Source organism: Cnephaeus nilssonii (assembly GCF_951640355.1).
Source record: "Cnephaeus nilssonii genome assembly, chromosome: 7".
In the NCBI taxonomy this organism is placed as follows: Eukaryota; Metazoa; Chordata; class Mammalia; order Chiroptera; family Vespertilionidae; genus Cnephaeus; species Cnephaeus nilssonii.
The window spans coordinates 72,892,747-72,914,833 of NC_137078.1; the positions used below are offsets into that span (position 1 = coordinate 72,892,747).

At 57.2% G+C, this 22,087-nt stretch overlaps 1 protein-coding gene across 1 annotated transcript in view; it reads left to right on the forward strand.

The window, feature by feature from the left end:
- KCNQ4 (potassium voltage-gated channel subfamily Q member 4) overlaps positions 1 to 22,087 on the forward strand; it is a 55,981-nt gene that overhangs the window by 982 nt on the left and 32,912 nt on the right. The gene's annotated exons all lie outside the window — the stretch shown is intronic.

Sequence of the window (22,087 nt, forward strand, 5' to 3'; positions counted from 1 at the left end):
TCCCAGACACAAAGAAGGCCCTTTGGCCCCCACACACTTTCCGTCACCTTCTCCCCAGCTCTGTCACTACACGGGACTCCCACCTGGGCTCCCCTTGGAGATACCCCTCCCCAGGGAAGGTGTTCACCCTATCCCAGGGCAGGCTCCCGATTATAGGTGTTTGGGGGTCCCGGTGAGCCCCCCAGCCCTGACACTCATGTGTGCTGTCTGACTTATCTGAGTCTTCACTCAGTCTCCCCCCCCCCCCCCCCCCCCACCCTCAACTTTCCAGCAGCAGCAGCAGGCTGCCCTGTCTGCCTGCGGCCTGGCTGGCCAGCCTGCCCAGCTCACTGGCCGCTGCACCAGGCCTGGCTCTGGGCACCCCAGGGGAAAAAGAAAGAGGAGAGGGGTAGGTTTGGAAACACTGACGCTGTGCCTCCCTCCTCCCCCCTCACCAGCTCCTACAACTTTCAAAAACACTGACCCCTCTTGGATGTAAAGAGTGAATTTTGGCAGCTCAGAGCGCAGTCTTGGGGGCCGGCCTGGCTGGCCGGGAACATGAGAGGCCCCACCGATATCAGTTGAAGGGCCAGGCCTGGCTCTGGGACGCTGGGAGGTGCCGGATAGAGACCTCCGGTTCCCGGAAAATGTGCTGCTGTTAATCCCTTCTTACTGCCCCCAGAGAGGACCCGTGGGTCTTGGGGTCTCCTGAGTGGTCTCCTTGCCTGTCGTCCTGACTTCGGACAGTGCTGCCTGCCTGGCTGTCCCTCTGCCAGACTGAGTTTCCACCTGTGTGCGAGTTGGCCTGTCCATTCATCTCTCCACCTAATTGTGCGGCAGTCCTTCCCCTTGTCTGTGTCCCTCCCTCTGTTGACCTGTCCAGTTGTCTGTGTGCCTGTCTGCCCATCTGTCTCTCTGCTTGTCCACCTGATTATCTCGTTCTTCTACCTGTCTGTTCCCATCATCTTTTGGTCTGTCTTCCTTCCTGTCCCTGCTTGCTGCCTCTGCCCAGTCCTAACAGAATTTCAAAGGCGGAGGGGAGAAATGCTGGCAAAGGGTGCCCTGTCCGCAGGGAGGGTAGAGGAAGCTTACCCTCAGCCAATAAACTCCTGGGGTGGCAGCCTTGGCTTCATGCAGCGACCCCTGCTAGGCTAGGGCAGGGGCAGAGAGTTAAGATTGCGGAGGACCTGAGGTTAGACTCAGGGTCAGGGTCACAGTTAAGAGAAGCCTGACCCCAGTGCCCACTGAGAGGCCTAGGATGAGTATCTTTGCTGCCGAGAGAGCTGTTGGAGGGATGGAGGTTCCGTGCTGGGATATGAGGGATGGTGGGGTTGGGGGTGAGGGGCAGGGACTGCTCGTAAGAGTGGCTGCATTCTGGTGCCCTTGCCCACACTGCAGCCTGGGATGCCCAAGAAAGGTGCGATACTCCGCAGGGAGCAGCTGCGCCCTCCGTGGGGTCCTCTTGGGAGATGACATTTTTCCAAGCCATGGCTGGGCCTGGGGAAGCCGACGGGGACTGAGGTGGGGTCCTTAGCCTCCAGGCCTTGTCTCTCAGCCCTCACAAGGATCACTAAAGGCGAAGGACCCGCCTCATGTCCCCCAGCCAGCCACGGTCTTCACCTCCTCTGGAAGGGCCTCTGCTTCCTCCCTAGGAGCTAAATCCGCTGGTACCTTTGCCCCACATCCTGCCTTACTGGATGCCAGGAATGCCCTGGCCAGGGGCGTGCTTGTTCTGACCACTTGTCTCCAGGAGCCCGGAGCTGAGGCATCTCTTCGGAGTTCTGGGGAAGCAAATGCGCTGAGATCTCAGGGGATTGGTCACTTGTCTTAGAGATCAAAGGAGTTGGGGGATCAGGAGTGCTGTGTGATCTTGGGCTGATCACTGGGCCTCTCTGAGCTTTAGAACTCTAGGCCATCAAAGCAGGTAGCAACCCCAGCCTTGTGGCCTCCCTCTTGGATGAGGTAATGGGTGGGAAAGAGCTGGGTGAGCGGCAAGAGCCTGTTGGAGCCCGAGGGATGGGTGTTCTTCAAGAGCTTCAGAGGTGGGGTTTCTCGGTCACGCATGGCTAGGTCTTGGGTGAGCCAGGAAGTGCTTCCTGCCGTTGGACTTTAGTCCTAAGGGGCACTTTTGGTCAAATCCTTCCCCCTTCCCCAGTGACCCTCAGAGGCAGCCCAAGTGAGGGGAGTCCAGTGAGCACAGCTAGCGGACCCCCTTCCGGAGCCTCTGGCCCTGGTAGGAGGGGCCCAACAGAAAAGCCTGGAAGAGAAGGGCCGAGGAAGGAGGGAATTGGGGTGAGCTGGGTCCATTCACCCCAGGAGACACCTCCCTCACACCTGCTAGCCAGGTCCCACTGGGCCCCCACAGACCTGCAGCTTTTCTGGCACCGAGGTGTGGGAGATCGCCCAGAGGACAAGTCCCGAGTCCACCTCTCCTCCCAGCAGCTGCGGCTCTGGCAAGTGGGAACCACTGACTCCTGTCTTCTCCGTGGTGAGGTCTAGAATGAGGGATTGCTGGCCCCTCTCCGAGCTCTTCCTCCTCTCGGTAGGCCCTTCGTCTTGTCACCGAGCCCCTGCCTCCTCCCTGTACCCTGGCCCCTGATTTAAGCCCTCAGCCCTTCCCCGGCCCTCTTTCTCTCTGAATTTTGAGCAATAGCACATCGCTGCCCATGATGCATTCCAAGCCTTCGGAGGAATGCTCACCTTGCTGCACCCTGCCAAGGGCCACCCTGCCTTCCCTTTGGAAGTCAGAGGCTGAAAGGGGCTGGGATGGAGCACAGCCCCATGCGCCCCGTCTTCCTCGAGCCCCTGTGAGACTCTGCGGCTCCCAGCCCCCAGCGGCCCAGCAGACTTTCTCTATGTGAAGGTTTACGCTCTGTAAACATCCTCCGTCAGCCTTGTCCCTGGGGTCAAAAGCTGTGGGAATGGGGAGGAGAGGAGGTGGTGGCTGCTCCTGGGCCCTCAGGCTCCTAATCCCGGCCCACCAAAGCTCCCCCTGACCGTCTGTAGAGGCACATCACCTGGGTTGGAAATAATCCTGCAAAGGTACCCACAGCCCTCAGGCATCCCTGCCAGGTGGGTCCTCACCGGTGACAGCCCCATTTTGCTTCTGAGAAAACTGAGGCTCTGGAGATCATAGTCGCACAGTAAATCAGTGGCAGATACAGGACCAGACCCGAAAACTCCTGACTCCCTGTCTGGGACCTGCCCTCTCCCTGCTGCCACCTGGGTTGGCTCTTGAAGTTTGACCTGCAGTCTCTGATGGCGCGTGGAGCGTCAGCCCTGTGCTGGGCACCGTGCTGAGTGCTCTGTATAGACCACGCACGCGTCCTTCAGCAGGGCCGAGGTGGGTGCGGTCATCCTCCTCATTTGCAGGCGAGGAAACTGAGGCTCAGAAGTCTCCCAGTGCGCTTGGCGGAGCCCGGCACAGAGCTGGGTCTGACTGGGAGCGGTCTTTCTCCTGCACCTCAGCTTCAGCAGCACCCCACCTCCAGGCTCCCCAGGAGCCGCACTCGTGTGTCATTCACCCTTCTGTCCCCAGCACCCAGTGCACAGGAGGCAGGTAGTGGCAGGATTGTGTGGAATTGAGTGGAAACTGCCCAGCCTCACCCAGTGCAATCACACTTTTGCCGCGCAAGGCTCTGCACACACACATATCCCTCCAACACACCCGTCTGTCTGTCTCATGCCCTGCAACGTGGACACACATAGCCGTGAATATCCCAAAGGCCCAGAAATCTAATGCACGGCTGCTCCCACGTTTTCCCGGACTTCACACACATACTTGGGTCTGTGGCCCTAGCCTCGACTTTTAGGACAGAACGGAGTGGGCCATTCCGTGGGTGTGTTGCCTTCACCTGTCCACACTGCAGGGTTGCCCTGTAGCCACCTGGGTTGGCTCTTGAAGTTTGATCTGCAATCTCTGATGGAGGGTGGAGCACCAGCCCTGTGCTGGGCACCGTGCTAAGTACTCGCTACCAACCCCTTCCTGCGTCCTTCAGCAGGGCTGAGGTGGGCGTGGCTATCCTCACCTTGCGGGTCTGTGTATGCATCCACCTCGGACCGTGTGGGAGCAGGGTGGCTGGCTTCCTAGAACTTTGCTGGTCTTTGCTCCTCCCGAAGGGCCCTCTGAGAGCCTCTGTCCAGCCCTGTGGTGGACTGGTGGCTGTGTCCAGGCACAGCGAGGGGCAGATCCGTCGCTAAGGTCACACTTGGTGGTCAGGGTAGAACTGTGTGAGGAACCCAGGCCTTCCGCCTCCCAGATCAGGACTTTTGATAATATGTTTCCTCACCCCAATCAGTGGAGAAGAGGGATGCTCCAAGAACGCGGCCTTGTGATGGGAAAAGTCTCGGACTGTGACGCAAACTCCAGTTTCGTGCTGCCGTTTTTCAGCCCCTGACCTTTTGTCTGGTCTTTGTAAGAAAGCGTGAGTGAAGAGACCGTCCTGCCAGCCTTCTAGCCCTTTCCCTCTCCCTTACACCCCTTTGCTCCCCGCTTCCTGAGTTCTGCTTTGGGGATCACTGGAGCAGGTTAGACTTCCCATTGTGGGTCACCCCACCCCAGCTCCATAGTACATTCATTGTCCATTGAGGAAGCCCTGCTGGTGTCTGACTTCAATCCCTATTGCTGCAGAAGCCTCTGTTCTCAGAAGGCTGGAGCCAAGAATGTTTCAAGACGTGATTATTCTTGGGCTATGGCAGCACCTTGAGTGGGTGATTAATTGAAGGTTCTCCGAGCCAGTCAAGGGAGCAGAAAGCGCAGGGAGCGGGGCGAGAGCAAGGCTCTGCAGGTCCCTAAGGCCCTGCCCCTGTCCCCACCCCCAGAGGGAGGCCGAGCTGGGAATGTCCCTGGCTAGAAGTTTTCTCACCCCCCTTCCTCCCCTGCACCCATGTGGGTGGGCCTTTGGCCCTCTGTGGGCTAGGGGGCCCAGCAGGGAATTCTGTGTGTCTGACCTGGCGGCAGCCCCTCATTATGGCCCCTGCTGTGGGATTTGTGGGGCTGGAGTGGAGGAAGAGGAGGGACTTACCATTTCTCCAGAGACTGTCCTGCAGGGGGTTAAGCGCATGGGGTCCGAGTCTGACAGATTTGGGTTCATTTCTGGTTCTACCCTTAGTAGTTATGTGCCCTTGGGCAAGTTACTTAACTTCTCTGAGCTTCCGTTTTCTCATCTATAAAAAGGGAATAATAATAGCTGCCTCTAGGATTGTCAGAGCTAAATGAGTTAAAGCACCTGACTCAAATGCTCGCCATCATCATCATCACCATTGTTATCGTGGTTGTGATTGTCATTCCCTTCCCAGGCAGTGGTCTGCCGGTGTCCTTGGCTCAGCACAATGAGGCGAGTGTCTGGGTGTGCGGGAGAGAGTAGGAGCTGTGCGCTGGGTGAGCAGCTCTCCGTGGGAAGCCTGGGGATGCGGCTTTGTGCACTTCCGAGGAGATTATTACCCTAATTTCACACGTGACTAAAGCGAGGCTGGAGAGTGGTCCTCACCAACCTGCCCAAGGTCACACAGCTAGTGCATGGCGGCACCAGGACTCCAACCTGGGTCCTTAGGACTTTATTCATTTGCTCCTTCCTTCATGTGACAAATATAGTTAAAGAGCGTTCACTGTGTACCAGGCCTGGGGAGGCAGAGGGAGGTAGACCGTGCGTGGGCCCTGCCTGGGAAGGGGAGGCGTGGGCTCTGCCTGGGAGCGGGGAGGGGGCACAGCGAGGAGACTGCTGAGCCTCTCCTGCCTTCCCTCCCAGACACTTGCAGAGAGGTCCGGGCGTGGGCGTGAGCATGCCTGTGTGTAGGGGAGGAGCGCGTATGTGAGAGTGTCACTGTGAGGCCAAGGTGTGGGCCTCATTGTCAGAGGGTGCGGCTAGCGTGGCCCCAGGGAGGTGGAAGTGGAGCCTTGGTGCTCAGGGACAGCCAGGGACCCCTGGGAGAAGAGGGCAATCCCCACTCTCTCCTGGGGAATGGGGTCAGGGAACCCCAAAGGAGATTTAGGGATCTCAGTCCCAACACTTACTGAAAAGGTGCCCCCTCTACCCCAACCCCAGCCTCACTATCCCCTCTGTCAAGTGGGATAAACCGGGGAGTGGACACTCAGGGCTGCTGGCCACAGAGGGACTCTGGATGAATGGGAGCAGATGCTGCCCCCCTCTTGTAGGATTGGGGGTAGGGAGTTCTTTCAGCACCTTCTTCCTGGCTTTCTCAGAGATCGGGCAATACCCAGAGGGCTGCCTGCTCCCCAGCCCCGGCTCTGAGGGTTTGGGGAGAGGGATGCAGGTCAGACCTCTGAGACCCCCCAGAAAGTCCCCCACCCCCCAAGACTCCAGGCTTTCTGGGCAACTCTGTCCCCAGGGCAGGATCTGTGTGCCCTGGGGGTTGGCACCTGGGAGGTGAGGAAGGAGGGGCAGCCCCAGGCAGCAGACTAATTGGGCTGGGAATCCATCCGTGGGCAGCGCCTGAGGGAGGGAAGGAGGCAACGGGAGCAGGGAGCTCAGCGATTCCTTCTCTCTTCCCTCCCTTCTGGAGATTTGGGCGACAGTGGGTGGAGTGGGGTCAACCCCAATCCCTGCAGGAAAATCTGGGGCACTTTATTCTGAGACTCCTTGGACATCTAGGGCAGGCTGGTAGGACAGGGGGAAAGCTTGCTGGAAATAAATGGACCAAAGTTCCCACTGAAGCAAAAGGGATGGAGGTCAGACAGCAGGAGGGACTGCCCAATAACCAGGAGGTAGAGTGAGATTCCCTGGGGGACTCTTTCCAAAACGTGGGGGCTCATGTCCAGCGGGACTGGACAAGAGTTACTCTGATTACTGTCCCTGTGAAGTGAGTGGCACCCTGCCCTTACACTAGGAAGGATGGGGAGCAGATAGAGCCTCCCAGGGAGAGGAACGGATCAGATCAAGCACTTGGCTTTGGAGGGTGGGTGGGCACAGGCTGCCTCCCCTCCACCCTTCCTTCCCTGTCCTCCTCCCTGGGAGCCTCAGCCCGTCCAGGTCATCGTCTTTGGGTTTATTTTTTGCTGGGCTCGGCTGTCCCCAGGGAGGGGAGGGGGTAGGGAGAAAAGGAGGGGAGAAGGAACAGCTTTGTCAGCACAATCCCCAGCGCCTCTGCTCTTGCCCTCCTTGGCCTGGCTGCCACCCTCTTCCGGAGGGACCAGTCCCTGGGCACAATGGGGACCCAGACCCCTGTGGGACCTCCTTCCTTCAGGCAGGACCAGCAGGTGGGGAATACCCTCACCCCTTCACCATTCGTACTGCTGCAGAGCCCAGAGCCAGCGGGGCCTCAGAGCCAAAGCAGATCCACAGCTTCATTTCACAGATGGGGAAACTGAGGCCAGGAGAAAGGACATGTTGCCCAAGGACACAGCACACATGGGCTTCTCCACCTCCCCTTCTCATGCTGGAGTAGCCGAGAGCCCAGGAAAGCTGCCTCCCACTTCCGCCCTGATCTCAGCGGGAAGGAGCAGCCCCCTGATTTCATTCACTCATCCAGTTCTTGTCCTCTGGGGTTTGGTGGCAGTCCGCTGGGAGAGACAGAAGATGGGGGAGGAGCGTGTGGCCCAGGGATTGGCAGAGGGAGGGAGGCTCAGCCTGGGGATGCTGTCAAGGCCCACGGAGGGTGCCAGCCCCTCCCCCTACTTCAGCCTCCTTTTTTGTTAAAAAATATTAGCCCTGCCCTAGCCGGTTTGGCTCAGTGGATAGAGCGACGGCCTGTGGACTGAAGGGTCCCAGGTTTGATTCCGGCCAGAGGCATGTGCCTGGGTTGTGGGCTCGATCCCCAGTAGGGGGCGTGCAGGAGGCAGCCGATCAGTGATTCTCTCTCATCATTGATGTTTCTCTCTCTCCCTCTCTGAAATCAATAAATATATTAAAAATATATATTAGCCCTATTTTACAGATAGACAAATTAGGGCCCGTTGTATACAAGGGATTCAAACCCAGAGTCCCCTTGGCTCCCCATTCTTGAACATGCTCTTCCCTTGACTCTGGTCAACTTGTCTGGCTCTTTCCATTCAGTTCTGTCAGCAACTCTGCCTGCTCTTTCTGCCCCAGGAATGTTGGGGCTCCTCAGGCCTCTGTCCCGGGCCCTCCTCTCTCTGCAGTCTCCATGGAGGGGGTTCTCATACACTCTTGTGACATCCGGGGTCACCCCTGTGACGACCGCCTCCCTCTCTGCAGTTTCCTCCCTGAGCTTTACCGTGTAGCTGCCTGTGGACACCTCACCTCCTCACCCCCTTCCTCAAAATCAGCATCGCCTTCCAACGCCCCCCCCGCCCCCCAGTGACTCCTCCACCCCCAGTGCCCAAGTCAGGAACGCCCTCCCTCAAGTACCTTTTGCTCTTTCCCTAAGAAACAACTTGTGGTGCCCCCAAATGTGCTACTTAAGGCTCCAGGTACTTTTCCTTCTGCCTTAAACTCCTGCCCCTCTCACCCACCCCATCATCTAGCAAATCTAGCAAACTCCTATTTATCCTTCAAATCCCAGTTTGAGCATCACCTCTTCTTGGATGCGCTCCCTGCCCACGCCCACTCTGGGCTGGATTGGGAGCCTTCGGAGTCCCCAGAGCTCTGCTCAGCCACCCCTGTGTGCTCCCCTGCGCTCTCTCGCATCAGATGGTGAGGTCTGAGTGGTGGGGGTTGAGCACAGTGCTTGGCACATGGCTGGTAATTAGTGAGTGTTTGCTGAGCCAGGAAATAAAGGTGGCATTGAAGCCGGCTGTTAGGATGAGAAGGGTTTTGCCAACTAGAGAGAAATCGGATAAAGGACCCTTAGGTCCTCTGCATGCAGGCACTGAGCTGGCAGCTCTCATGGTTTTAGTCCTGAGTGCACTCCGGGGGGAGGCAGCAGCTAGAACAACGGCCTTGGGGTGGGACTCTCTTCCCCTACCCTCTTCGCTTCAGGATCTGCAGAGTCAGAACAGGGAAGTGCCACTGGCTGGGAAGCAGAGCCTGACTGATCTCTTCCCATGAGCTCATGCTCTACAAACACGAGGCCATTTAGTTCTCCCACTACCTCTGTGTGGCAGGCCCTGTTATTGTTCCCACTTCGCAGACAGGAAACTGAGGCTCAGAGGAGAAATAATGTGTGCCAAATGACAGCTTGTCCAAGGTGGAGCTGGGAATGGAATCCATGTCAGTGTGACTCCCGAGCCCAAGCTCCAAGTGGTTCTCAGAGGCGTCAGCAGACCCGTGGCAGTTTTCAGTGGCCTAAGGCGAAACCGAGGGAAATAAGGACAGCAGGATGACTCTCAGAAAGCTAAATTTATTCCATTTAAAGGACTGTCTTTTCGTCTGAGATTATGTCCTTTCTTTTATGAAATGATGGGGCTGGGAATGTTTTTAAATGTCCTTACTTGGCAAAATAAAAAGTTGACAACCTTACGCAGTCCCCAAAGTGTTTTTGAAAATTTTACCGGTGCGTGAAATCCCTGGGCTTGGGCGCCTTCCTGCCTCCTCCCTCCAGAGCGCTGGGGCCAGAGTGGGAGGAGTCTGGCTGGGAATGGAAGGATTAAAGGCATGGAGCCCCAGTCTCCACTGGATACTCCTGAGCCTTGGGGCCTGCCCGCCCCAGAGTGCACTGAGGACCAACCTAGGCAGGACTCTTGAAAAGGGGGTAGAGTCAGCCAGAATCAGTGCTCACCCCTCAGTTAAAGGAGCACTGGACGGGGAGTCCGCAGGCTGGGGTTTGGTTCCCGCCTCTGCTTCCTAAAAGCTGTGTGACCCCAGGCAGGTGACTGAACCTTTCTGAGGCTCCAGCTTCTGTCCATGTAGAATGACGATGATCATCTCTGCCTGCCCACCTCACCAGGCTGCCTCCTGCATCAAGTGCTTCCTTAACTACAGGTGCTGTGAAGAACGGAGGGCTTAGTGTGCTTTTGCTGTTTGTATCTTCCTCTTCTCTTGGGTCCTGGCCTGAGGTCTGAGCCCTGAGGAAGGGACTTTGTGGGCGTGGGTGGGGGTACAAGGCCCTGTAAGAGCACCTCGTCAGACTGGCGATGCCTTTCCTCAGGAGTCCCAGACAGGCCGGAGGCCTGGGGACCTCCAAGGCAGCACAACGCTCTTGCCGGGAGCCAGGCTCTGTTCTAACAGAGCTCTCGCGCAGTAATAAGATTTGTGGTCCAATCTGTACCAGGTATTGTGCCAGGTGTTCTCCACATGCCACTTCATTTAATTCTTGCAAGAGCCTTAGGAGGTAGGCACTGTCATTACTCCATTGTACAGAAGGGGACACTGAAGCCTAAAGGTTCAGCCTGTATGCTGCCACACAGCCAGGAGGCGGTGAATAAGCCCGAGTGTGCAGGGAGTCTGTGGTGTGAGAGGGCCCGAGTGTGCAGGGAGTCTGTGGTGTGAGAGGCCCTGAGTGTGCAGGGAGTCTGTGGCGTGAGAGGGCCCGAGTGTGCAGGGAGTCTGTGGCGTGAGAGGGCCCAAGTGTGCAGGGAGTCTGTGGCGTGAGAGGGCCTGAGTGTGCAAGGTGTTTGTAGTGTGAAGACCTGAGTGTGCAGGGAGTCTGTGGTGTGAGAGGGCCTGAGTGTGCAAGGTGTTTGTAGTGTGAAGACCTGAGTGTGCAAGGAGTCTGTGGTGTGAGAGGGCCCGAGTGTGCAGGGAGTCTGTGGCGTGAGGGGCCTGAGTGTGCAAGGAATCTATGGTGTGAGAGGGCCTGAGTGTGCAAGGTGTTTGTAGTGTGAAGGCCTGAGTGTGCAAGGAGTCTGTGGTGCAAGATGGTGGGAGCGGATTTGCAGGGCTGCAGTAGGCGGGGTAGCTGAGGGCACCCAAGGTATACGTGGGGGGGGGGAGGGTGTGTGGGGGGTGAGAAGGCAAAAGACACCTTCCTGCTGGGTGGCTTCCAGTGTCACCTCCCTCTCTTCCTTCTCTGAGTCTCCCCTCCCCCTCTTGCTGTGACTCTCAATAACAAAGATAATAGCGAATGCTTATGAAGCCCTTACAGTGTGCCAGACACTGCTCTGAGAACGTGCCAGGCCTTCTCTCACCTTTTCCTCTCATCAGCCCAGTGAGGTGGGTACTAGTGTAATGCCCATTTTTCAGTTGAGGAGACCGAGGCAGAGAGGTTGAGTAACTTGTCTGGGTTTAGATAGTGCGGCCAGGGTTTCGACTCCAGAAGTCCAGCTCTAGGGGCTATGATCTTACCTGCTATCCTGCACCATACTGCACCTTATTTGCCTTGATGGGCCTGCCTACTGGGGGGCTGATATGAGGACCAGTTGAGGCTTAAAGTTCAAGGTCCTGTCCCCCACCCCAAATTTACTCGTCTTTTCCCTTTAAAAAAAAATTTTTTTTTTTATTGATTTCAGAGAGGAAGGGAGAGGGAGAGAGAGAGACAGAAACATCAATGATGAAAGAGAATCATTGATTGGCTGCTTCCTGCACTGGAGATCGAGCCCGCAAGCAACAGCAACTTGGGCATGTGCCCTGACCAGGAATTGAACTGTGACCTCCTGGTTCATAGGTCAACACTCAACCACTGAGCCACGCCAGCCAGGCCATTTTTTTCCTTCTTGCGCTCTCTCATTTGGGAAGCCTTCCCTTCAGTCCATGCTCTATCCCAGATGCTGGGGACAGAGCGGTGAATCCGACGCTCCCCTGCTCCCTGGGGGAGATGGGCCGGGAGGTTGGCAGTGTGAGGGCACCATGGAGTCCTGTAGGAGCCCAGCACAGAGGGGCCAGCCCCAACCCCCACATGGGCAAGGTTGGGAAGGTTTCCCTGAGAAGGTGGTTTAAGTTGAAACCCAAAAAATAAGGAGTAGGAGTCGACCCTGCAAAAAGGAGCAGGGAACAGCATTCCAGGAAGAGAGACCAGCATGGGCAAGCCCAGAGGTGCGGCTGAATGTGGCATTTGTAAAGATTTTCAAGACGTCAGGAGATGGGGAGCCTAGAGGGGCGAGAGGGATGCCAAGAAGAGGCTGGGACATGAGCAAGGCCAGGCTGAGGAGCAGTGACTTCCTGGAAGACCCCGCGTTCAGGAAAAGGAACTGAAGGTGGGAGTACGAGGGGATTTTAGTGTTTTAGAAACAGCTCTCTGGGTCTGGCAAGGAGATAGGGGAGGGGACTCTGGCAGGGGCTCTGGGAATGCCATCCACTTGGCCTCTTCTTCCCTCTGCCTCCCCCTCCTGGCCCAGCCCTCTGAGCGGCTCCTCCGGAGCTGCCCACTAACCCTGCCAGGCCTGGCTGGACCTGGCCCGGAACCCTAGGACTTTGCCTATAGGGAAAGTACAGCTGCTTATGCAAAGCCTGGCCTGGGGAAGGTGTGTGTGGCTGAGCTGAGGGGGCCTTGGAGGCAGAGGGGGTGGGTACAGGCACTGAAGCTGCCTGCCAAGGAACTCTAGGGGATATAGGCCTGGGGCCTAGGGGGATCGCCAGAGTAGTGGCCTTAGAACTGCCCCATGAGGACACCCAGGGATTTGGCTCAGCTAATGGTGGGGTGCCCTGGGCAGCGGCCAGGTGGCTCAGCCTACTTCAGTTTCCCTCTCCCTCCCTCTCTCACAGCTCAACAGGGACTAGAAGTCACCGGTCTCACCCAGCCCCCTCATTCTACTGATGGAGAAACTGAGGCCCAGAACAGGGCATGGACTAAGGTCCGGTGACAGAGCCCGGACTGGAACCCAGGCTCAGCCCAAGAATCTCAGTTGTACCCAACAACAGTAAACAACAGTGGAAACCCTGCCACGGAGCTGGCAGCTCTGGCCCCTCTGGGTAGTGTTAGGCAGTCTCTTCACAACTCTGAGCATCAGCCTCTGGATCCAAAATGCTACCTCCTACTGGGAAGGATGTCCCCTCTCCCACCTGGTGGTTCACAAAGCACTGGAAGGCATGCCTGGCCCAGGATGGGGCTTAATTGTTTGCTCAGTGAATCTCACTGAATTCTCATAACTACCCTAGAGGAAGATAGCATGACACTGTTTTACACTGAGGATCAGAAAAGAGGAATGACTCGCCCAAGGTCATTCAGCTGAGAAATGACCGATATGGGGCTGGAGCCCAGGTGTCTATTCACCTGTCTAAGACCCTGGACCAACACAGCCTCACATATGAGCCTCTGCTCTCAGTGAAAATCAGCTGATGCCCCAAGCAAGACCCATTTGTTGGCTGGACAGAGGATGTTTGTGTGTGTGCATGTGTGTGAGCAACCTGGCCCAGGATGTTTGTGTGTGTGCATGTGTGTTAGCAACCTGGCCCAGGATGTTTGTGTGTGTGCATGTGTGTGAGCAACCTGGTCCGCAGCTCACATCAACCCCTGTGCCTCAGTGCTCCCGAGGCTGCAGCTGCTGCCCCAGGGGAAGGGGATCTTCCCGCTTTCCATCCTGCTTTGAGGGTTTTTTCTCTTGGCTTGGCTGGCTGGGACAGAAGTTGGCTGTGGTGTGACCAAGGACGGGGTCTGGCCATCTAATACCCTGCACATGACAGGCACGGGGTGGGCACCAGGCTGGGAGAGGGATTTGCACTCTCCTAATCCGGGGGCTGCAGCCCTCCTCTGTCTTGGCCAGGGCCGTGGGAGAGGTTCGTCCCTGCCCCCATGCCCAGCAGCCCCAGCTCAGATCCCTGGCACACACCCAGCTCCTCTACTTGGGGCCTTCTCCTGCCCTGCTCATGCTCCTCACCCTCCCACGATGTGAGCAGCATTGGGACTTATGGGGGCAACACTGGGCCATTTGGATCTGATGAAATGCAATGCTGTGCAGCATTTGGGCTGAAAAATGAGGGCAATGTCAGGCAGGTTGAGAGCCCATGCTGGAGCAGAGTTAGGGGGAAGACCTGGTAGGGGTGCAGAGCTGGAGTATTTGGGGCTTATCCTGGGCCACCCCTTCTGGGAGAAATTTGGCTACAAGTCAGGGAGGCAAATGTGTGGGCCATGCCCCCCTTCGCTGGGCAGTAAACACACAGCCGTCTCCCAGGAGACAGCCCAAACATCCCGGCCCCCCACAGTTATTTATACCAGGACTCCCTCTCCTCCTGGGCCTGGTCTGGGCCTCTCAGTCCACTCCTCAGCTGGGCGACCTGAGTTGAGGACGCAACCCTGTCAAGGCTGGAGGCCTCAGCAGCAGGCCAGCTCTGGACTGAGCACTCACTACCTCCCCATGGCCTGTCCATTGGAGGCCCTGGATCAGAAATGTGCTCATGGAGGCCAAGGCCTGGGCAGCAGGCAGGAGTCTGAGGCTTGAGCCCTGGACATGCTGTCATCGGCTACAGGACTGTGGTTCTTGGCACCCCTGTGTCCAGTAGGAGGGAAAGGTCTAGACAAGTGCTTTGCAAACTGTTTTAAGCAGCAGATCTGGTTCTTTAAATGAAAAGTGACACGGGAGCACAGTGTATAAAACAGACCAAAACACCCTGACTGGTGTTGCTCAGTAGTTAGAGTCTCAGCCCATGCACCAAAGGGTCACAGATTTAATTTCTGGTCAAGGGCACATACCTGGGTTGCAGGTTTGATCCCCCGCCCCGGTCAGGGTTTGTGCAGGAGGCAACTAACTGATCCATATGTCTTTCTCACATCGACGTTTCTCTCTCTCTCTCTCTCTCTCTCTCTCTCTCTCTCTCTCTCTCTCTCTCTCTCTTTCCCCTGCCCTCCCTCCCTTCCACTCTCTCTAAAAATCAATGGAAAAGATATCCTTGGGTGAGGATTAACAAACAAAACAAAACAAAACAAAACAAAACAAAGCAGGCTGCTCTGGTGGAGTCCAGGGTGAGGGCCCAGAATTCTGCCCACTCAGCCTGTGTGGCCCCGTATACCACCAACCTGGAGCCTGTACATGGCTCTTCTTATTCTGGAACACATTCCAGGTAACCCTGGAGTTCCCTGGCCAAACCCCACGCCTGTTTCCAGGGCTTTCACAGGCCTCTTTCCTGCCTCATCGGCCCAAGGGTCACTGTCGTGCGCGAGCACTCAGAGGCTCAAGGGCAGCTGTTGGCAGCCAGTGTGGATAAAGCCTGGACGAGCAGGCTGGCAGCCACAGCGTGTAAGCAGGGCCCCTCCTGGTGAGGATGAGCCCAGTGTGGGAACAGAAGAGGGACACCGTGCGGCTGACCTCAGCTTCCAGCATGGGACTCCAGGGTACCCAAGGTTTTAAATTCAAACTTGGCCTTCCAGATCCTCCGAAGGTATATGTGTCAGGAAGGATAGGACACATTTTATTTAACAGCTTGTTAGCTTGATTTAAACTTTTGAATATTTAGACTTATAGTATACTAGAGGCCCGGTGCACGAAATTCATGCATGGGGGGCAGTCCCCTCAGCCCAGCCTGCACCCTCTCCAATCCGGGACCCCTGGGGGTATGTCCGACTGCCGGTTTAGGCCTGATCCCTGGGATTGGGCCTAAACCATCAGTCAGACATCCCTCTCACAATCCTGGACCTCTGGCTCCTAATCGCTCACCTGCCTGCCTGCCTGGTCGCCCTTAACTGCCCCCTGCTGCCAGCCAGGTTGCCCCCAACTGCCCCCTCCCTGCCAGCCTGGTCACCCCTCAGTCCCCCCCCCCCCCCCCGCTGGCCTGGTCATGCCTTACTGCCCCCCCTGCCGGCCTGGTCACCCCCAACTGCCCCCCTCTGCCGGCCTGGTCGCCCCTAACTGCCCCCCCCTGCCAGCCTGGTTGCCCCTCACAGCCTGCTTGTTCAGTCGTTTGGTCATCCCTCACTAACCCCCCTGCCAGCCTGGTCGCTCCACGCAGCCTGCTGTTCAATCATTTGGTCGTCCCTCACTAACCCTCCTGCCGGCCTGGTGGTAGGCAGCCATCTTGTGAGGGTGTGAGGGTTAATTTGCATATTACCTCTTTATTATATAGGATGGGTCTACATTTGTATTCTTCCCCAGCTCTGCCAGTGTTTGGGGTGGGCTCACATCAACCCTCCCTTCACCCACCCACCTCTGTAGCAACCCTAAGCAAGACATCCTTTCTCAGAACTCTTGGGGTTCACAGGACAGTGGGAGAAATCCAACTCACTAGTGCTCAAGGCCCTCGCAACCTGGGTCTTTCTGTTCCCTCCCAGATACTGCCTGAATATCCACCAGGCCAGCCTGGGGGATGGGAGGGGTACAGAGTTGGCCTTGCCCTTGGTGGATGGATCCCAATGAGATGGTGGTGGGTGGCAGACGGAATTAGAAACAGCCTCAGCATAAGGAGGGCCTGGGGTGCCCAGAGAGGGCCAGGAATCTCAACCAGACTGAGAGCACACTTCTCTCCAAGGCAGATCAGAGATTGGGGCGGGGCCGGGCAGGAAGGGGGGCCGCCCAAGGAGAGGAGAGAACAGGAGAGTCACCAAGGTGGAAATGCACAGGTATGGAGGGGTGCAGTGTGGCTGAGGCTTAGTGTGGGTGCACCTCATGCTGAGCCGAGGAGCTTGGTTTTTAGGCTGTAAACAGCAAGGGGCCACTGTAGGATTGTAACGAGGAGAGGGGCACTCAGACTGCAAGGTAAATGGACTGGGGGTGGGGATGGGCGTGGATCTGGAATCTGGTGGTCAGTGAAGAGGTAGCTGGAGGAAGGGGGAATGGAATGAGTCCATGGCTGGACAGGAGTGGGAAGTAAGGGTCTAGGAAGAAAGAGGTGATCTCAACTCTGCCTTCTAGAACATCTTCTATCTCCTCCTCCCTTACTCTGTCTTGGTTCTTGTCTCCTCTCATCATTACATTGCCTGGGTCTGCAGGCTGGGGAGAGGGGCAGCCCACCCCAACAAAGCAGTCCATTTTACATAGGTGGTGGAGTGGGAGACCACAGCTGTATGAAAGAATCTGTTCATTCACTTTTCATTCATTCATTCACTCAACAAATATTTATTGAGAACCTACAATGCACCAAGCCCTATTCCAGGAGTGGGAGAGAGAGTGGTGAACAAGAGAGATGAGTGGCTGCATTCAAGAAACTTACATTCTGGGGGACCCAGGCTGGGCAGTATCCACCCTCTGGCTTTCTGGTCCATGCCCCTGGGTGCCTGAGGGTGGAGACCCTTCTGTTACTCATTTGTTCCAGCTGCCCAGGCATTAGGCTCATCTCTCAGGGCACTAAGGACAGGGGTCCAAGGCCCAGGGCCTCAACCCCAGGGACCACCTGTCTCGATCAGAAGAGGCCTGGGGTCGGGGCCTGGGCTCAGGCCCTAGTTCTTTTCACTCACATGTTCTTGAAGTCCTTTACTTACCTTCCTGGCCTCAGTTTCTCTGCCAAGTGGGACTTAGGGGAGCCCTAAGGAAGTGAGGGAAAGGCAGTCCGCTCCAGCATTGCCCACTGGTGGACAGCTCCTCTGTGCGTGGAGATGCCAGGGACACGGTATCATCATCATTATCAGCAAAAGATAATAATAGCAGCTGCCTATTGTGTCCACTGTGGGTCAGCCTCATGCATCTTCTCACTTAATTTATTCCTCCCAAGCAGCTCATTGTGGCCAACTACCTTCCCTCCCCGCTTTCCGGACGAGGAAATTGAGTCTCAGGGAGGTAAAATGACTGGCTTGGGGTGCGATGGCTGGCTCAGTAAGGTGAAATGACACGCGAACCTACCCGACTCTGGGAGCCCTTAAGGACGGCGCTGTGAGGGTGCTGCCTGGCACCTGCCCCTCCTGGGCATTCAGCCTCCAGAGTGGTAATCCAGCCTCAGTGCCTCCCGGACCCCCTTTGGGGGCTGGCACCATCCTGAGCCTGGGCACTGGGTGCTGCGACACTGGCCAGGGCAGCACCAGGGGCCGGATCAGGCCAGGACCCGACTTAGAGGCTAGGTGCCCCGGACCCCGGGGGCACTCCGCCCTGCACCCAGCGTGAGTGGGTGGGCGGACGAGCCCTGGGCAGAAGGGCATTGCGCCCCCTTCCGCGCCCCCGTCCTCGGGACGCGGCGGCACCTTCACACTTTCCGCTTGGCCCGCCGCTCGCCTTTCAGGCCGCCGCGTTTTCAATTGTTAATTTGGAAACGGAAAAAGAAGCCGGCGGGCTGGGGAGGCCGCGGGGAGGTAATCGGAGCCGCGGCGCCGCCCGCCCCTCCAGCGTGCGGTGCCGGGTGTCGCCGAATCTCCGCCCTTCCCGGGCCCGGAGCCCCGCCCACCACGGTGTCCCACCCCCGTCGTGCCCCTCCCCTTCCAGTTTGCCCCTCCCCGCGCCGAAACCTGGGGCCGGCCTGGCAGACCCGGGGCGCAGACCCGGGCGCAGACCGCGGCGCCTCTGCGGGAGAAAGGGGGCCCCTGCGGGGAAGGAGGCCGAGGCCCTGCCGGGGGAGGAGTCCCCAGGAGCCCTCCTCTCCAGGATCCCCTCCCTCTCCGAGGAGCCCCGCCTGGTGTCAGCCTCCTCTGCGTCCCCAAGTGAACCCAGGCCTTTCCCCAACCCCTTGGCGCGGGAGTTCTTCCGGGCCAGGCCCCTGCCTGCAGACTGCCGCACCAGGGTTCATGGGCTCCCTTGACAGAGAAACTGAGTCCCAAGGAGGGACAGTCCACTTACTCAGGGTCAGGCAGCCTAGGCTGAATTCTTGAGCCTGGCAGGGGTCAGGGTCAGAGCTGAATTCAAGCCAGTTCTTTTGGCTCCGAAAGGGTTCTGACTCTCTCAGAAGAGGAGGGGGCATCAGGACCAGAGGTGCAATCGGTCCCCTTCCCCTGACCCCCAGCAGCCTTTCTGTGGTTAATGAGCTATTGGAAGTTCTGCTTTGGTCTACCCCGACTCTTCCTTGCTATCAGTTATATATTCAATTATAGGGGAGTTTTGGGGGTAGAAGGGCTCTCTAGACTTTGCAGGCACACAAGGAGCACCATGCAAATGAAACGTAAAAGACCCTCCTCTGGAGACTCGAGAAGTCCCTGGACTAGCAGCTTCAGGAGCTGCCCAGGGCATCTTCCCATTTGGGAAGCTGAAATCACCAGTCCCAGAGGGATCAGCGAAAAATAGGACCCTCCTTTCTCATCCCTTCCTTAGGCTGAGGAATAAACTGAGACACCACTGTAGTTTCCCAGCTCCTCAGCTGAGTGCTGACAGAGTCAGGCTAGAGGGCCCATTGATGCAGAGTCCCGGCTCTGCCCACATCCTGTGCCTCCCCTGCTGCTGTCGCCAACTCTGACGCCTCTTCCAGGGCCACCAAGCAGGCTGCTGCCTTTTAGAGGACTCTGAATCAGCTGGAGCCTCAGGCTGGGCAGCCTCTCCCCTTAAAGGCCAAAGAAATGGAGAGGGCCTGCGGATGTGCTTCCAGCGTCCAGCCTCAGACCCTCTTAACCAGCCTTCCACCTTGGCTGTGAAACAGGCCCAGAGAAGTTGCTCTCCTGGCCCAAGGTCACACAGCAAGCCTTTCCCAGCTGAAAGAGTACATTAGAGTCAGTCTTGCTGGATTCATTCTGGCTGGTCCTGGACTTGGGGTTCCAATGAGAAGCAAGGCTCTAAGGGCAGCTCTAACCCACTGCCCCAGGTGTGGCCTGTGAATTTGCATGCTGCTTTGCTTGTTAGTAGCAAAGGCATCGAAATGCCCCTTTCCCATCATGCCCCCTAAACCTCCCACTGCGGGGGATCCTCAATGGCTGAGTCTGCAGGACTCCCAGGCTGAGCTGTCTTAGGGCCTGCACTCTCCTGGGGGCCCAGCCCTCCCCGCAGATCCCGTTCCACCTTGTCAGCTCTCAGTGTGCCCTCTCTGCTCCTGGAGTGCCGAGAACCAAGGTGGGGACTAAGCTCTTTCCCTGTTTTGGACTCTTCCCTCCTTCCTCCCTCCCCTCTTTGCACAGGTTCTGCTGATTCAGAGCATAGAAGGCTCCTTAGAGGTGACCCTGACCCCTGCCAGGCTCAAGTAGCTGGAGGCCTGGTCAATCCTCGAACCCAGTGCCACCCTGTCACATGCAGCAGGGAGGGCAGCAAGAGGAGGGAATTTTTGAGGTGGGGGTGAGTGGCAGATGCCTGGGTCCTTCTACAGAAAGAGGAAAAAAAATCAAAAGAAATGACCATAGGAAGTGGGAAATCTGGGCCCAGGCCCAGCTCTGTCTCTGATCTACTGTACGATCACCGGTAGGTCATGTCCCTCTTTGGGACTCCGTGTCCCATCTACATAGTAAACAAGGTGGTTGATTGACTAAGGGATTTTTCAGTGCCAAAATATAGTCAGGATTTTGATAACCTCTTGCCACCTCCACTTCCCCCTTGTACAAGTCACCATCATCTCTTACTTGATTTATACTATTAGCTTCCTGACAGATATCATTGCCCCCTCCCCCAACCCCTCCCCGCCCCACTCAGCAGCCTGTGTGATCTTTTGCAAACATAAGTCAGATCATGTTTCCCCCCTGCACAAAACTCCCCATGTGACCTGGAGTAAAAGCCCGAATCCTCACAACAGCCGGCGGATGACCTGCTTCACACCTCCACTGCCTGTCTGCCCTCCCAGCCTCCCACCCCCCTGGCTTACTCGCTCCGGAACACTACGGCTCTGGAACACACCAGGCACCCTCTGGCTCGGGTCTCTTATACTTGCTTCTCCCTTTCCTCCCAGATACCCACATGGCTCACACCCCCATTTCCTTCAGATCTCTGCTCACATGTCACCTTCTCAAGCCTGTTTTCCCTGGCCACTTTCTGTACGGTGACCTCCCTTGACTCCCACACCAATGTTCCTCAATCCTTTCTTCCCACTTAATTGTTCTCCATCATCCTCTGACATTTCTGTCTATGTAAGAAACGTCCAAACCTATAGAGAATTTTATTCGTGTATTTGATCCAAACTGATGACATGTGCTGAGCTCTGAGTCCCAATGAAATCTTACGCCCAGCTCAGCACGTAAAACTGAGGCGCCCAAATCCGTGTGAAGCTGGTCAGGTGGAACTGGGGGGACGGTTTCCATTGGCCATTGTGTTTAAGGTTCTAAAACCCCGGCTGCCCGTATTCCACCCCTTAGTTCACTCTCACTTTGCTGGCCTCCTTCTTGGGTTTCCCGCGCTCCGTTTATTTGAGGAGGCAGCACCATCTGACCAGCCCTGAGCAGCTGGATGGCCCCTGCTCCCCCTTGGTCCCACCCTTGGCTCCTGTTGAGGAGTTGCTCAGCCCACTTACCTGATACACCAGGTAGTCTGGCTGGCATGGCAGAGGGAAGCAGTGAGAACAAGTAGGAGGGGTTGGAGCAGGTCCAGGTGAGCAAGGACCAGGCTCTGGCTCATTAAACACCTGCTCCAGAAGACACCGCCTTCCATGCCTTAGTGGGACCGAGACCATTCATCCCCAAGGAAAATGGGCAAGTGGCGGCGAGGCTGCCGCTGCCAGGAAGGGGCAGGCTTCGGAGCATCCGGGCAGGCGCACATGTGGGCTTCATGGAGAGGAGGAGGGGTGATGGCTCTGGAGCATCAGTCTCCGCTCCACTTCTCCGCACCCCTGCCAACTTTCCTCTGTGGTTCTCAAAAAGGCGACCCGATTCGCTGAGCCCGACTGAGGGGGCACCTTTCTTGGGTCAGTGTCCAGTTCTAGACGAACCAGTGGCAGCAGGAGCGGAGCGTGGAGCCATGTGGTACCACACGAAGTTGGCCTTTCCGGGGCTGGGGCGGCTGTCAGGGCTGCCCCAGGGCTGCCCTGGTCCTCGGGCATCCTGTGCCTGCCAAGGGCCTGGCCGAGAGGATGCCAGGGGTGCTGAAATCGAGACTGTGCCCAGGGCTGGGTCAGCCCAGGGGAAGGGCCATTTCTAATGGGGCCGTCGAGAGGAGTCAACTTTGTATAATTTTTCAGGCGAAAGAGAATGCCTTTTTCCAGCTGGTCCTCCAAGAGGGGCATTTTTTTCATAGTTTGTATATGTGCTGGTGGCTGCTGTCCCTCCAGGGACATCCTCAGAGAATCTGGAACTGAGCTGAGGGACAGTCCTCTCCCCTCCACCCCACAGCGGGAGGGTCGTAAGGCGGAAGGGACTTCATCCCGCATTGAGCTGTCCCTCACCTTCCTGTTTCAGCCAGGGAAACTGAGGCTCCGGGGAGACCTCATCCCTGACCCTGAGCCCCCACGCCAGCCCCTGGCCCAGAGGAGCTGCGGCCGCACAGCAGCCCTGGTGTGGGGCCCTGGGTCACATGCTTTTGCTCCCTTGGCCATATTTAGAATCGCTGGATCAGGGGAAACTTCTGGTCCCAGCCCCTGAGGATTCTTGGAAAGAGCCTTGCTCTGAGGCCTGGCTGACTGCCCCT